Here is an 18,166-nt window from a genome sequence, read left to right as displayed (position 1 = left end):
GATTCTATTTATTTTGGAGTTTCCCTGTAGGTGTCATTTAAACTCAGTTAGGTCACCTGACCTGTGTGTACATTCTTAGCAGTTAATCAAGCAGCTTCTTGCTAAGTTTACTATCAGTCAGAGAAGTATTCATCATTTTTCATGACCTCTTGGCACATTTACATGACGCATGCCAGCTTTGAACAGATTGTAATTTCCAGAATGCAGTTAATGGTATTGCTTTCCTAACTGTACGGTGAATGTTGCTGAGATGAGATTGCATCTCTACGGGCTCAAGTTTCAACACTGAAATCGAAATCGAGCCGCATTATAGCTCTGTCTTAAATCATCCAGCTTTTGGACGTGGTAACAGTCAAATGGGGAATTCAGATGGATTGCCCTCACCTACATGCAGCATGTTGGAGTGCGCGCATGTCTATGTCTGCCATAAACCTCAGCTGAAATCCTCTCTACATGATGTGTGGGCTTTCACAGTCCAGTATGCTGAAATACCGCCTCGTCGTAAAAGGCAACAAGGCCACAAACAGGGCGCGAGGTGTTCAAAATGGAATCCCATTATCCCTGCATGAGGAGTAACACCCTGTGAATAAGGGATCTACTGTGTAAGCGATAGTGCGAGCTATATAAATGGTAATCATCTTAGGTCTTGAGATGTGTGCGGCTGCGTCTCTGAACATAGTCAAAGAGCAGAATGTGGCTCGCCTCACAGACAGAAATGGAGTCATAGAGCAGCCCTGAAACAAAGGCAGTGTGGCAGCTTGAAAAGTTTAAATGAACAGAAAGAAAAAAAACTCAACTTTGAATATAAAACACCACATATGGTTGATGTTATTCAGAACTTGCCTTGAAAGTCCCCTTGATGTATCTGCATTCAGCGCTTCTGTCACCAGCAGTAACCGAAGCCGTAACAGTGGCAATGCTGGAGCTACAAAGAGAAGCACTTGACATCACAGTGAAAGTGTCTCTGCAGCGCTCTCTGCTCCGTCCTCCAGCCTGATGGTTTTATTTAGTGTGGAGTTGGTTTTGTTCTCACCTATTGCACATGGGTGCGTTTTGCATGCATATGTTGATGCCGTCGGTTTCATGCATTATGTATGCTCGATTCACAGCATGTTGGCATGTAATGATGCGCCCCTCGACTGTGGAGAAGGATCTCATGAAGGAGCAAGCTGTCAGCGGTAACAATGCACCTGTATACATGCAAGTGTGTCTGGATGGCATCCAAACGGATTTGCTTAGATCTGTGTGTAGCTGCGAGGGTTAATCTGACACACGTGGCAGGTGAGGTGTGCTGCATTATCCCGGTGCCGCCGTGCCTGTTTGACACCCACCTGCACCTTTAATGGCAGATAACAGGATTATCACAACAGCTGGGTTCCTAACAGGGGCCACGGTGCCGGAGGGGAGGAGGGGGGAGGTTAAGACATGGGTGCTCAGTCATGACTGGTGCCAGCCCATGATGGAACATGGGATCAGCCATGCATTTATCCCGGCAGTGCCTCGTTGCATTAAATCGTTCTGTCCTCTGGGTGCGACTCGCAAGTGTTAAAATTCAAGAGAAGAAGAGCCACAGACTGATTTATCCTCACTGCGGTTAGCTGGTTTAATTTGCACATGGAATGAGGAACTGTAACAGATCTGCATTCTGCAGCGCATCAAGCTTTTGGCTCTTTCTCTGCTCCCGTTAAACACTATTTGTCTGTGTGATGTATTATTTGATGATTTCCTACAATAGCTTCTGAAGCAAAGTGAATTAACCGAGGCGGTTGCTTGTCTTCCGAATGCGATCACCCTGACAGAGTTTCCATTCAAGTGGGGATAAGATGTGCTCATGGAGACCAAACCGAGAGACGAGCAGCGAGACTCTCTGTGCTGGGACTTCTTCATCTGCTCTGCTGAATGGAGCTCATATTTTATAGTGCTTTGAAGTGGCTTTTGTAGTGGAGCTGTCCAACTTGTTGCACCCGGCCTGGCAGGGCGTCAAGTTATTGATGCTTAATCATCCACATCAACAGGATTTCACGGAGCAGAGTGATTCAATCCTGTTTGTTTCTGTCTGTCTTCACTTTGGGAGCTCCAGGAGATGATACGTTTATGAGGGTTTATATTCATGTGATAAATGTAATGAATGTAAATGCTCTTAAGACATTAATTAAACAAAGAGGAAAAGGGATTTATTGTTCATGACAAATTTTCACTTGTGCAGCTTTTAGTTCATCAGTGTTTTATAAATGGTGTTGCTTCTATGTTGTTTACTGCCACTGTGCAGAGACGCTTTATTAACTTTAAACAGCTTCTACACTTCATCAATATTTTTTCTCTCCAAATTGCAGTTTCATACTCACTACTAGAGCTGCTTTCCCCCATGTGTTGTGCTCTTGGTGCTATTGCAAAAATAATATCTTAGTCGAGCTGTCCAGGCGTAATATTTCTTCAAGGGCCGTTCCTGCAGGTTTATTGTGTCTACTGCTGCACTGGAGATCATTTTTAGGAAAACTGTGTGCTGTGGCTTTGTTGGGTTTCAAGTTCAGTAACTGATTGTGACCCATAAGGACAGTCCAGAGGAGACGCTGAAACTGTGACTCCACAAAATCAGCTGCATCCAGACGCTGCACATGTCTCACTGAGCCAGATGTCCTCACGCTCCTTAACATCTTCTGTCATATTAGCAGTGATGAAGTATGTGTAGCTTGGTGAAAGTTGCTGATGCTGATTGACTCAGAAGCTTTTAAATCACTGACTAAATGATGTTTTAGTGGAGTAGTTGTGATGCATCATAAGGCTTGTGTTCTGACTGCAAGAACAGCACCAGTAGATTTCTTTCAGGACTGTTTTCGTGGAAGAACAAAGTACCTGCTTCTGTGGTAGATACGACAAAGTGTCTCTGAAAAACTGCTTATTGGTTAAACTCATGAAGGACAAAGCTGATTGGCTATTATTGGAAAGGACAGCAAGTTACATCTTTCTGTTTATATAGACTACTCCATTGAAACTGGAGTTTACTAAACAGTGAAATGCTATCTTGGCTGTTTCTCACTTTTTTATTCTTGGTTCGACTGTTGTTTCGTTCCAGTTTAAAGTCGCAAATTGTTTGATCTTGTATCATGTCAGGTGTGCTGTGGCTGCACACGGAGGCCTCCTGCACCACGGATCACCTTTCCATCCATTTGTAGTTTATTGAGTGCAGGATGAGAGGGGTAAGAGCTGATCCTACCGCCACACATTAGACTAGAAACAGTCAATGGACAGAAGTTCCACTCTCACACACAAACACACTGGGAAACATGCCAGAACAACTCCTGTAAACACATTCATTCATAAGTAGCACATCGAAGTAACGGTGGAGAAACTGTAGCGTTCACCAATATTTATAGAATGAGAACATGATATAAAAATATAGAAATGTGATGACAGAATCAACCAAATATCAACAACCACATGATATTTTACCCTTTCCAACTGGTCCTCCTGCTCTCTCAGTGATGGATGCTGGCATACAGTCAATTATTCAACCGTCTATGTATCCCCTGGTAAACACTTTGTTAATTCACGCGTCAACATTTTAATAAAAAATGACAGAAATCACAAGTAGCCTTTTCACCTTGCTGTTGTTGAGTTATGGCGTCATTTTGTTTTTTTCCCCCTGTCATCTCCTGAAACATATTTACGACTACATAACATGCTGGAGATGTGGCAGAAAGGTTAAGAAATGCTTCAGCCGCGTTTGACAGATGTCAAAGCGTTGACTTTGAGTGACTCGTTGTTAGGAGTGAAGGCGATAGACGTTATGAAGGTCGAATCTTGATTCCTGCTGCCCCTTCTTAGCCTGACGGGCTGTTTGTGAGTTGTGAAGGAAACATCTTTATCAACATACAGGCTTTTTTTTCCCTTTTAGACAAATTTGGGGCATTTTTTGTCACTATTATCTAATCTAATCTACATGGCGACTCCAACATTACATTTATATTTAAATGATGAGGCTGCTTGTCAGTTCAACTGCATGTGGACAAATTTAACAAGTTTACACAAACAGCCTTCGTTATAATTAGCTGCACTTCTCTCCGCCTCTCCTCGCTGCACACAGGAGCTGCTGTATCTTGTGATTTCAGTCAAGTGTCTGCTCTATTTCCAACCATGCCTCCCTGCAACAAAGAGCTGTGTAGGTTCCTGTCTCGAGTTCAGAGATGCACACACATATGTGACGGTGCTGTCGATAGTGCAGCTCGTATAAGCTTCCCTGGCTCTGCCGTGCCGTCTCGCATAAAAGAAGCAAACATTGTGGTTCAGAAGCAGGAAAAGCTCAATAGAGATGTGCAAGAGGAAATAAAGAGAAGAAAAGATTAAGACGTAGGAGGAAGGATGAAGACACTGTAAAATGTGTCAAAATCCTGAGACTGTGGGAGAGTGTTTGTATTGGCGAAACCAGAAGAGGGGAGAAAATGCACAGTTTGACAGTGTTTGGGTCACTTTTTTTTTTTCCTTCCCAGGGCGGTTCCTGCGGTCACTCCTCTCATTTCGCGGAGCCCCGTCGCGCTCTGGGAAGAGCCCTCAAGGTCACAGCAAACAAGGCTCGTGCACAACCACATAATAAGCATTTCCTCCGCAACATGGCCGACTGATCACAGAGACCAGAGCTTGGCCTTGGATGAAAACGCTCTCGCTGCCCCTTCAGATAAACACGCTGTCTGGAAGCAGCCGATGTTTCTCATCTCTAATTCTGGTGTTATTTATGGGCTCCTTGGCTGAGGGACGGTGCGGTTCTGTTCCACTCGGCTTTGTCGGGACGACGCTCTGGATTGTTTCTGTGTTGGAAAGGATCAAACTCGAGCATTTATAATACTTTATTCAATAACGAACAGCAAATCCAATAAGTGTATAAAAGATTATTACAGCCAGTTTTCAGAGCTGATTTATAACCTGATTCTCATTGAGTCAACTTAAGCTGCTCTTGGGGATTTCCTCTATGGATTTAGGGAGATTAGGGTGAAGAAAGCAAATACCTCACTTGCCTTAGTCTTTCTTTGTTAATTTATACAGAGACATGAATGAAGCTGAGAGGGACACGGAGCATGACAGACTCACGGTGATATACAGTTTTGATTTAATCTGCAGATACTGCGGGGACATGAGCGAGGCCTTAGACATTAGGAGCCTCCTGAAAACATTTCAACAACAATCCTGTCATCGTTAATAACCCTAATCCAGGGTATTTCTAGGACTCCCGCCTGGATCTGGGCCTCCCTCATGCACTTTGTTAGAAGCAGTGCTCCGTCTCTTCTGCTACTTTTCTTAATAGGGAGTTAAAGTCTTTGAAGAGGGCCCATTAGAGTAGAAGTCTTAGAGTATTATTTTAAGCCTTTTCGTAGTAGTTTTACCAGATCACTCACATCAGCATCACTGAAGCATTTCAATTTGCATGCTTTTATGTGTATTTTGAATTACTGCATTTGTAGGGAAAATGGCTAGTCTGCAGTTCTCTTAAAGGTAAAGTCAGCGATTCTAATCAGGTTTTGCCAGAATCAGGACCTCCTCATGGTCCACTTGTGTTCTGCTCAGTGTCTGCACTGAAAAGCCTGGTGATCGTACATACCGCAGCTCTGTAGATAAGGAAACAAAGAAAGTGGCTCGGACTGATCTGCACACCACCATTCCAGCATGTCCTGCATGCTCGAGCTCGTGCACGTTTGTGCTCGTGCACAGGGTGAAATTGAGGGAGATGGGAGGAACGGTGGAAGAAGGCAAGAGAGGGATATTAAATCTGGCACATGTGATCTAGTGCAGTGGTCCCCAACCCGTTTTGCATCACGGACCGATTTTAATCAGGAACATTTTCTACGGTCATTGCACAAAAAATAATTGTTTCTACTATTAAAAAGTTTCATAAATTAATAAAATTACTTGTTAAATATGTGTTTCCGTCTCAGTATCGAGTCTCTTTCCAAAGAAGCTCTCCTGAGATGTTTGTTTTCTTATTTATTTCGGCAGCGGTTAGACTGACGGCTTCATTTAACGGCCGAGCATTAAAACTAAGAGTCAAGTGCGAGAAACAAGACGGACGCGATGGGAAGACGAGCTAGTCATTTTTCAAAATAAAACACCCTGCAGACTCCACTGGAAATAAAAATAAACCAAACAAATGTTGTTGTTTTTTTTTCTTTCTGTGCGGCCCGGTACCAAATGACCCACGGCCCGGTACCGGTCCGCGGCCCAGTGGTTGGGGACCGCTGATCTAGTGTACATAAGCTAAGTAGCTAAATAGCAACAATTTTTCAGATTTAAGCTTCACAACATTTATAATTATGGCTTATATGAGGCTCATTGAGTATTCTATAAGGTTGTTGCATCTTCCTGCTGACGTACATGAATAGCATTGAAATAAAGCGCTTTACAACACTTGTCTGTAGTTTGGATGAAGTGGTTTGAAGGCAGGTCCTATATGTTCATTTTGAGCTTTTTCTTTTTCTATACGGACAGTCCTTGTTCGGCTTGTTTTGAGCCACATTGCATTACACGAGCTGCCTTTTTCCCGGGGAATTGAGGATGAGCATATTGGAAATCAGTTTTGTGTTGGCCACTCAAAGTGGTGAGCCTATGAAGTGAGTCCATGTACTGCTATTTAGATTTAATTTCAGTGGGGAACCAGATGAAAACAAAGGTCTGTGGTCGTAAAAGGTTTGCTTTGAATGTAATGAAAAACCTTCTCCAGTGTGTAATTTTCTTTGCCAGTCTGGGTTTCTATACCTGCTTATTTAGAAAGGAATTCCTGAAGGCCTTCTTGAGAGAAATGTGCCCGGCTCTTGCAAGAGAAATGCACTAGTTCGTGGTTCTGGTAGAATTCAACTCCGTGACTGTCTTTGCCGTATATGTTGTTGCATGGAAAACCCCTCTTGAAATATCTGGAATGATTAACAGAAGATGTAAGCCAGAATAGATTATTTAACACAACCCTTATACCATCAGAACAGACATACTTCCAGTCTGATGTTGGAGATGTAGAAATACAGCTTGTACAGGTCTAATCTGCAACTATATGTTAACTGTATTGGTCCATCTCAGAAAGAAATTACTTAAAAAATAAAATATTCAAAATATTACATTTATTCTAGATCCAGATTTATTTACAGTCTTACATGAAAGCACAGGCTTTAGAAGCAGAACTACGGGTCTCTGAAGAATAAAACTGGCTTTATTGCTGCTGTAAAGTCCTGAAAATGGGTCTTGGAAAGGTTAGCTCGTCTGATTTTAGTAAGGAGGAGGAAATGCCTCAGGCGAAGATGGCCAGAACTTTTTCTTTAATATACAAAAGGGAACTAAAGATGAGACTTTAAAAAGACCAACATTAAAACAATGAATAAATAATCAGCCTGACCTGGTGGATGGGTGTTAGCATGGAAGGCACGCAAACGTTCACAACAGATGTGAGTATTTCCACTCCACTGTTTTCTGTTTATTCTTTATTCTGTAATGTAGTCATTTTAATCTCATTGCCCTGACACCCAGGGGAAGCTAACCTCCGAGTTAGAAGTGTTAATTGGATGTGATTTTCTAATTTAGCCTTTGCACTGTGTTGGCTGACTCTCAACATCGTTATTATTTCATTGTGTGGGGACGGCCAGCACAACCGCCCTGCAGCTTCAACTTCACAATCTCCTAATGAGTTGGACCGATGTCACGTTCACGATCCTACACATGATTTAATCATGCTGATAGCTACTCTGACCCTGCATTTGGTTTGCATCTGTTTTACATACTGCAGTTATATTGTAGCTGTCAAAGCAGAGAGCACAACTGTACACTTTATAGTGGCTGCCGCTAAAAGGTATAACATGTGACATTTCAGCCAGTGGTTTCCTGTTGACCTACACGTGTACCTACATAATCTGAAACAAAGTTCAAACCTAGAGAAATAAAATGAAATATACAATGTGTTTCATTATGGCGTCATTTCCCTTTTACCCCCTGAGGCTTGAGAAACACCAGATGATGCACCAGAGAGGTTGGATGGAAGAAGAAAAAACACTGTACTTAAACTAGGATGCAAGCACTCTGTCATTTTCATTTCAATCCATTGTCTGTATTAGTCACTATGGTAGTAAGATATTTCTGACCATGGATAACAGTTCTGGGCTAACCCACAATTGAATACATCACATTACCTACAGTAGCTTTATGGGTAGTTGACTCATCTAATGGTATGTTGGCATTTAGCATTACATTATCTAATGTTATATGTAGCGAATTCTTGAGCATGAAATGACGTAATCTGAATATACGTGACAAAACGGTGTTACAAAACCCACTACATAGATGTACAAACCCTTCGTGACTCACTCATATGTGTCTTGAAAGGTGGTTTTGAAGCTCAGTGTGGTGGCTCTTGTCATTGTCAGAGCTATAGAACCGTAATACAATATAAATGAATGAGTTTTATAAAAGTTTACCACCTGTCGGGGCGCCGCTATAGCTCACCTGGTAGAGCTGGCGTCCCATGTACAGGGCTACAGTCCCGATGCGGAGGTCATGGGTTCGAGTCCCGCTCATGACCCTTTCCCGCACATGTCCTCCCCCTACTCTTCTCCCCACTTTCCTGTCTCTCTCCCACTGTCCTATCAAATAAAGGCCAAAAAAATAACTTTAAAAAAAAAAGTTTACCACCTGTACCGTTCTCATGAACAGGAAAATAACCTACAGAGACCAAAACTGTTGTTGTTCCAGGTTGTAAACAAGTTAATTTCTGCTATGAAGTTGGTCATTTTAACATGGGGGTCTATGGCAATAAATCATTTACCAAGTTGCCCTCAAGAGGCCATCTGAGGAACTGCAGTTTTGGCCAGATTTTTCAGAACATCAGGTTGTCTCTTGACATTATCTTGTCTTTAAATGGATTTCTGCCTGATAGATTTTCATAACAGTGATATAAAGTAACAGTGATAAAGACAACTCCCCTGATCCCACGCTACCGCAGGACATCATTAAACGTATTCTTTTTTATTGTTTTAATCGAGAAACCCAAGCAGCAGAAATGACAGATGATGTATTTAATGCAGTGTCAGTTGTTTATTGCTGGGTGAGGAGAGTACTGACGTTTTACTTAAATGGAATCAGATGTAGAAGAATAACAGAAAAGGGAAGCTCTTTAATATGCTGATATTTTTCATGCAGACAAATTAAGCTTTTAAAAATCTTTGAGAGAATAAATAAGAAAATGTTCTACTTACATTTTAGTATGGACCGGGAAACACAGACCTTGGAACACAGTTAGCCTGCTGATAAGTTGAGGCTGTTGAAAATGTATGAGGACAACATTCACTTCACTTCATCCATCCATCCATTATCTATACACTTCTTAATCCTCACTATGGTCGTGGAGAGCTGGAGTCTATCCCAGCTGACTCAGGGTGAAGGCAGGTTCACCTGGACAGGTAACCAGTCTATCACAGGGCTACACTTAGAGACAGACAACCAAGCACACTCACATTCACACCTACGGACAATTTAGAATCACCAATTAACCTCAACATGTTTTTGGACTGTGTGGGAGGAAGCCGGAGAACCCGGAGAGAACCCACACTGCACGGGGAGAACATGCAAACGCAGAAAGATCCCAAGCATCCTCACCGGGATACGAACCGGCGACCTTCTTGCTGTGAGGCAACGGTGTTAACCACTGCAACACCTTGCAGCCCTGAGCAAGCTATTGGCATTTGAAATCTGTAATGTATTTGTAATTTCTATTTCCATATAACCAATACAAGCAATACACCACTGAATTTTTAGTTTTATTTTAGATAAAGAATGTTTTATGCATTTGATGACCTTTAGCATGTAGCCTCTTCATGCTTCACCTAAAAACAAGAAGCAAACCCCTAAAATGTCTTAATGGCGGAGAACTAAATACCTTTTGTTTCAAACAGTGACAGGACTGTCAATTTAATATGATGATTTTAAGGATTCTTACAGTTTTAGTTTAGAATTAAAGGAGAAACGCCCGCTGTAGTTAACGTGAGGAAAACGAAATTCCAAAATGGTTTGAATTAGCTGTTGAAAACCCGCAGAGTTTTTTCAGGGGTCACTGCCTTTATCCACTCAAACTTTGAACAAAGTTTTCTCTGGCATGAGATCCTTCTGCCGGGCACTGGAGCTTGTTTGGTTTCAGCTTCAGTTGGTCTCCCGTCCTTCTTCTCTTGTTAAGGACTAGAGGGACGTCTTCTGTGTCACAAATGTCCTTAGTTGTGGCCTCAAAAGAGAAGATGTGAAGGGTAGACAATGTGCTAACATGGAGCCTCCTGTCCTGAGGATCAGAACCGAGAGCTGCTTGTTAAGTTAGCAAATCCACTAGTTTGACAGGTAGTCCACAGCAACAGATGTGTGTACAGTAATTGCTCTGTGTATTGGCAACCCTGGAGATTTCTCAGCCACTGCACATCCACCACTAAAGCCTGGTTATTCAGACTAAATTGAACCACTTCCCTCGAACGCAGCGTGCCAGTTGGCTTGGAGTCGACTTTTGCCTCATTCAAGTGAGAATGGTACCTCCGACACTTCCAACATCTGGCTGCGTTTTAGCGATCGCTCGTTTCTCAAAGAGAAGTGAGAGAAAAGCAAAGAAACAAGCGTGGGTTGCAGTTTTGAAGGAAACCACTGCTGCTTTATACTGACAAAACAGACAGGGTGAGATTAATACGTGAGCATGATTAAGTGTCATGGAGAGTTCAGCAAAGTACCGACTTTTCATAAGGGAGACACCGGGGGAATTGTGGAAGATCGATGCTCCTTGGAGTAAATTTTAAGAAATGACAAAATTGGAGACAGCTTTTTATGAACACTAGACAGAAAGTAGGAGATGTGACACTGGGAAAGAAATATAAAAACCAGGAAGGGATCTTTTGGAAAAGATATGAATGACTTTTTGTTGCTGTCTTTGTTTGACGACGGCAACCAGACTGGGAAGTTTTTTTTTTTCCCACAAATGTCTTTCCACTTCACCTGGCTAATAATGTTAATAAACCCTGTCATGAGCTCTGGCAAAACAAGAAAAAAAATGAAAGTAAAATGGTGCACTAACTTTATTATCAAATGGTTTCCACAACAGATGGGCTTTTAGAGAAGTCGAGTATCCATTCTGGAAATGACAATACGCAGCTGTTGTATGGAAAACAGATCCTCTGTCAGTTTTCTTTGTATCTCTCCCAGGTCAGTAACCTCTATGCAGATACCAGACTGCAACGCCTGACAGACTGTAAAATGGGAAACGCAGGAGGAAGAGCATATTTCCGAAGCTTTCCAGCAGTGGCTTCGGAGCTGGATACACGCTGTAGGCAACCTGCTGCGAAGAACATTCAGGAAATAGTTTCCATTTTTGAAGCCTTGTTTGATGGGATTTAATGGATTACTTTTCCTATAATGGTGGAACAGTGAGTGCTAGCCACATCAGAGGGAGCGCAGCAGGGGATGAGTTTAACAGAATTATGACTGCCCTCTTTAATTTACCAGATATATACCTTTCATAGAGCTAACAGGGGGCCAATTCCAATGAATCATAAAGCATTAGTGTAGCAAAACCTTTACACAATCATACTTGAAGCAGTCAGCCCTCCCTAAAGTTTCCCAAAGAAACAATGAAGTTCCTCCTGACCTATTTTGACTGCTTTCTCAGCAGCATTCAGTACATAATGTAACATATAAAAAAACAAAACACAGTGCTTGGCAGTGCAACAAAACCAACCACATGTGGTGACAATAACAACAGAATAATCTCTGCTCACCAACCACAGCGCTGCATTATTCAGCAGATCCACTGCAAAATGTGTGCTGAATTGTCTAATTGACCACAAGTCTGGATTGGCACAAAACAACGACTTATTTATACATTCCTGTACCTATGCTAAAAACTGCACTTTCCCTGAAGCTGCTCCTCAAATGCTTAATATCTGTTACAGTGTGGTCGCTTTGCACAGTAATGCAAACATAATGGCTCTGAGGAAATGCAAAAAAAACCCAGAAAAAACTGCCTGACAGATAACAAGGATGTTTTCGAATTCATTTCATTTGTTGCGCCATTACCGCTGTTTGTTGTTGGGTTATATCAGCCGTGTAAATGGTTCGTGTTCCTGGATGCCAGAAGAAACAAAAGTGAGTCAATAAGCCATGAAATGACCCCTGTTAGAGGAGAAGGCAGCGTTTCTTCACATTCAGATTCCAGGGTGGCGTTGTGCTCACAGACACCTTCTGCTCACTCAAAGAATACAGGTAATACAATAGGTTGTGCTCTTTAGCCGGTTATTTACCCCACACTGGTTCTCTATTTGTATGTTGCTGCGGATTAAAGTGTCACCACAATGACCAGAAGGTATGTGTTATCACCTGAGGGCACAACATTAAAGTGTCAAACACAATTAGAGCAGTGCTTTAGCCCGGAGTTCTCAAAAAAATGTCAGGTTGCTGATTACCATTGATTTACCTGCCCTCTGCTCAGATCTAACAGTCGGGCTCAAGCAAGACCACGCTGTCACTTTCAATACGCTGCATTTGCTGTGCAGCCTTGTGGGTAATCCAGGCCTCCCAGCAGAGAACCCAGTGCATTGATCACAGGAGGAGGAGGTTTTGTGTTGCATGCTGGGAACGGCTGTCATCAGAAGCACGTTATCGGGTCATTCGTCCGTCTGACCCATTCTCACAAATGCAGAATCTCTAGAATGTCTTTGGGGAATTGGACCCAACAACTCAAGGATGAACTGATTAGATTGTGGTGGTTACAAGTCAAAGGTTAAGGTTACTGTGACTTCATGTTTGTCCCACACCTGTGACCAAAACGTAGCTGCATGGCTGAAGTGCATCCTCTGTGATGTCCTAATGGGGACGTGTAGGAGCCATATTAGTGTTAGATATGCATTCATTAGGTGACGGATGACACGCAGCATCAGCACCTGGGTGGTGGGTGTGGCGCAAGGTTGGAAAAGGTGCACCTACTGATTCACAGTGTTTTTGTTAGGATGAATGGATGAGGAAGTGGGGTAAGCGGTAGTCGTAATTTCTGTTGACCGCAACCACGTATTATATTTTGTGGCGTCTGTTAGTGTAGGTTTATTCTTGATTGGATATGGAGTTGAACCTGCTGGATAGAAGGAATAAACACTATCGCTACTGACAGAAGTGCTTAGGAGTGGTTTCTTGGAACACACGTCTGACAGATAGGCGAACCCCGAGTTTAGCCCCCGGCGGCCGTCAATTAGTCCCGTTTTGCCGCAATAGGACGTATCTTCTGCCAGATTACACCTGCATGTGAGTTCACAACATCAACATCTTTGCTATTTAGTTAATTGTTTTACTGATGCTCATTTTCAGACAACCAATCATGGAGTAGGTGGGGTGGGAGAGGCTTTAAATATGTTGTGAAGGGGTTTTGTTACAACCTAAAGTGTTCTGTTTTTTCTAAACCTAACCAAACGATTTTGGTATCTAAGCTTTTGAAAAGTAGGTATTGTTTCCTAAGTGTCAACCAAAGTGTGATATTTTTCTAAACCGAACTACGTAGTTGTGATTCCTGAATGTGGTAAAAAAAAAACAGTAAAACTACAAGTAATCAATGGGTGAAAACTTGTATGAATAATGGTCCCACACATGAGTCTTGGTCTACTGGGTGAGGTTCCTGTTGTTGACTTATCATATCTTTGTGGCTCCTTTAGAGTGGAATGGACAGAATAATGTTCCACAAGAACAGTTTTCTGAACATTATTCTACAACCGTAAGTCAGTAACAGAAGGTTATGACCATATTTATTCAGATGGCACTAGTCTTGGGAGCCTACCTTTAAACTGTGGCAGATCTTCTTTGTTGAACCTTTGCAGCCACATCCATATGTGATGTGTTGTCTGCTGCCATAGCGACAACTTTGTCCTCACTACAATATGCAAGTCTGGGCACACATGGATGTAAATTGCAACTTCAGTGGCTGGCAGAGGCATCCGACCGCAAGGAGGTAATTCTGGTTTCATCTTGGAAATTACCCTGATTGTCTCCAACAGAGTGCCTCTGTCTTGCTTCGCCACCTGAGTATTGATTTTGCTGGAGAACCATCATCCGTCTGGCCTCGCTCGCCAGACCCTTGATCATCTCAACTGTTTCCATTCCCTCCCGAAGTAAGTCTGTCATGGAAAACATGGGGGGAGTGGCACACCAGCCATCTCACTGCACCTTGACTCTGCAAAACTCTACGCTGTGATTTTTTTTATTTATTCTGTTTGCGAGGTTGCACACTTTGACACGCCTCCTTAGTTCTCTGTGGTGCATTTCCTGGGGGGTCGACGGGGTGCTGGCGGAGCATATGCGTGGGAGACAGACGGTGTTGACAGTGACCCACTTCCCAGTGTGCTCTCCTGTGGCGGGTGACAGACCTGCAGTCAGCTGGAAGAGTGAATAATGCTCACCTGCTGTCACAGGGCGCGCTGACTGACACATGCCAAGACAAACAGCAATAGCCTGTGAAAGCCGACTAGGTTGTCATGGAGAAAACCAAGAGCTCCTCTTCTACCCTTCAGGGCAAAAATATCTCCATGACAACTGAGCAAACTACATGTAGTAAGGCAAGCCACAAAATGCTGTCAAAAAATCTTAAAAATTTGGATCCGTGCTCATCATTTTTTTCTTTTTTTGTCAGACTGCTATATCCAAGGTCGACCTTCAAGCTCTGTTTATTTTAGATAGCTACGTATAACACTGTTTAACCACATGCATCTCATTGTATTTAATTAGAACATGAAATGCTGTCAATAGTTGCGTGTTAGAAGACATCAGAACTATTTCTTTCTAACTCAATTTGGCCAAACTCTAAATTAATAAACAAATAAGTAAAATTAAAAGCTGGAAAAAAAAGAATTTTAATTAAACCTGACACAGTTGAGTCGTGCTGACAGTTTAATCCAAATGTTTTGTGCTCTTTGCCAAAAAATGTAATAAAATGGACGTGTGAGTGAAGTCAGGATGCGCTCATGCAAAGGGGACATTACTGTGTGCATCAAAGCAGCGTAGCAGGGTGGACACATTACGTTCAGGCCTTTTGACACAGCTCCATACGATGTTCTCCAATTTTCCTGTCTATAGCAACAAAGACGTCGGTGTTGCTGACTGACAGGATTGTTATTAGCTGCACTTTGTTGAGGAAACAGCTGTTCAAGAGGACAGTGGATTGCATTTACAACAGTAATGATCCAAGCTGATTGTATATCAAACTGTTTCAGTGTAAATATAAGGAAGCATTAGTGACTTAGGTGGGACTGTTCATGCATCAAAAATATGACAATCAATCGGACAGTTTCCAGTGGGAATTGATTTCCGATGCTGCCCTTCTGCTTACATTTGCTTCACATGTAGTATGTCATGCGATAAACAGAATATCTGAATTCCTTGTCGTAGCTCTGTGCAACAGTCCTCATAGTTTTGTGAAATAAATGGATTCTGCATGTTCAGATGTCAGTGATTGGCGACAGGTGGGTTTTCCTTCTTCTCCTCTGCAGTCCCCTCCTGCTGAAGGGGGCCAACGAGGAGCCAGGATTGTCAGCGGCAGGGCACCTCATTAGCCTTCTCCTCCAGGCGTCCGCTGTGTCACCTGTGTTTTGGCAGAGAGACACAAAGAGCCACTTGACTTACGCAAGGACAAACACAAAGAGGTGGAGGAAGCAAGCGATAGAGCAGAAAGAGAAAATCAAAAAGAGAAAATACAGGCAGGAGAAGTAAACAGACCTTTAACAGCAGCAGCTGCACTGACTGCTGGGTTACAGAGTTTGATGACATTTCGAGGGAGCGCTCACGACTGCAAATAGATTTATTTTGGCAGAAAAAAAGAGACTGGAGAAGTTAACTTTTTCATGTTAACTTTTTTACTTTTTCATGTGTTTAGGCTCAAACTGTCCACTTACAAGCGAACCCCAGCCTGCAAACAAAACCTACATCGATCATGTGATGGACACAAACCTGTGTGGGATCATTCTGGTGTTCATACAGTAACAATCAGGAACACACAGATTACTGACTCTGGAGACGTTGTGTGATTTTGTTAATAGCAGCTGCATTTACATGTGTTTGGACATGAACTCTTGAAACTTGTCACACCAGAGTTCTGGCACCAGCACTGCTTCTTGGAGAGACCTTGGTTTAAATGCTCACACCTGGTCCAGCCGACTGAGTGGCCTGGAGACACCACGTACAAATTCAGTTTAATGAAAGCCACGTGCAATGGTCAGTCTGAGTGAGAGAGAGCGACTCAAACAGCCACAACAACAGCAATGCACGAAAAATACAAAGGTTTATGCAGGTAGTGGTTGCTGCAGGAACTATTTCATCCTCCATCTCGATGACTGCAAGGAAAACTATATGTTCACAGTCGTAATCTACCAGCTGATCAGCAATTACAGGGTGGTATTAGATGACATAAAACTGTTGTTTAAAAAGCTGATGTTTAATTTTACAAGACAGCGCAGTATTTTATTTTTTCTCCACTGGAGCCCTAAAGTCTCATTAGAGGATGGTTGCCATAGTATAGAACAACACCATTATTTTATTCCCCTTTGAGCCTTCAGCATCCACACCGAGTAGCCACAGACACCATTTACACCTTTCTACTGTTTCTTTAAGCTCAACAAAATGTCCCACATAGTGTAACTTCTGTGTTATGCCGTTCTCTATGTGTGCTGTTTAAATTTAAGCTTAGCCACATACATGCTACACGTGTCTGACATGTAAATCAGCCTCCTCATACTTCAGATGGAGGTGGTAATGCTCCCGGAGCTGTTTGGTTACCCAACAAGGATATACAAACTCCAACACATAAAGAATCCAGTTTATGAAAGGCCCACGCTGGTAAAAAATCTTTTTTTTAAAAACCTTGTTGACATGTCTGGATAGTGTTGATGTGCTAAAAGGCACATCAGTAGTGATACAAGCAGTCGACACCATGGATGATCCCGTACACCTGGAACTGCAGAACACCAATGACACAGGTTTCAACTTTCTTGGTTTCATCTGTAACTAATCTAAGGGACTAGTCTTGTCACTGTTATGCTTCTTCAGAATGTTTCTTTACACATTTCTGGCTGGTTTATTCCAAAGTTACAGCTTGCCATTGTGTAGTGTAGAGTAGTCTTATCACGTCTGAGCTGAATTATAAGTGAGCTGCTGTGCTCAAGCTTCAGTGAATGGAGAAGGTTGGAGAGAGGGTGGCATGGACTTCATAGATGTGCACATCCCGATGCAGAGTTCCATCAGAGACAATTTAAGGCAGGAAGAGATTATTTTCATTAAAAAAAAACACTTGCAAACACATCATTTTGATTCGATGTTAATGACGAGCGAGTCAAACATTTTAAACAGGCTCTCATTCACACCACTCAGTCATTCATGAAGGTCAGTGCTGTCTCACTCATGCAGATCATTGAGGAGCCCAGGAATCAGTTCGTTCTATAGCAGCCTGATGTGCTTTCTTTATGATGGTAAATGTTGAAATTGCTGGAAGCTGTTGCTCCCGTTGCTCTAATGAGTCAGAGAGTACAGCAGCTATTCTCTGTGTAATTTTCATGTAACTCCAGCTGCCATTATAGAGTAGAGCCTGCATGTGTGTGGACATTTCCACAGATTGTTTATTGACACAGTCATAGTAACCTAATAGGAGGAGTATAGCTTACATAAGCATCTTGGAGAAATGGATGCATTTAGGTTTTCTGAAATAAGATCGCTCTGCAGTCTGCCCGAAATGCATGGAGTGAGAAAGTAACTAGGGTCATAGTTAAACTGTAGGTTGAAAATGTTCTGTTTGTGTTGGTTTGAGAGGCAGTTAAGTTCAGTTATGAGTTTAATGTTACAGTAATGACTTGGGGGGAATGATGGCCTTGCATATTGTCAATGTGAAAAACGTTTTCATGAAATACTATATTCCACTGTCATAGTGACGGATTCCAAAGCAGTGGTTAAAATATTTATATTTATGCTGTTAAAAGACAGAAACTACATCATATTTTAGTGTTTAATGTAATAAAAATGTAGCATGAACAGATATTTAGCTGTTTAGGATCATACAGAGACACAATATTACAAGGAAATATTCATGCATAATAACTTTTTCATCCATTTTACATCCAGTCTGCTTCCAAAACCTGAAAAGAAACCCAACTGTTGA

The sequence above is a fragment of the Stegastes partitus genome, unplaced genomic scaffold (assembly GCF_000690725.1).
Source record: "Stegastes partitus isolate 25-593 unplaced genomic scaffold, Stegastes_partitus-1.0.2 Scaffold236, whole genome shotgun sequence".
NCBI classification, from domain to species: domain Eukaryota; kingdom Metazoa; phylum Chordata; class Actinopteri; family Pomacentridae; genus Stegastes; species Stegastes partitus.
The sequence above is the reverse complement of the archived record's forward strand: the minus strand, read 5'-3'. Positions refer to the sequence as shown.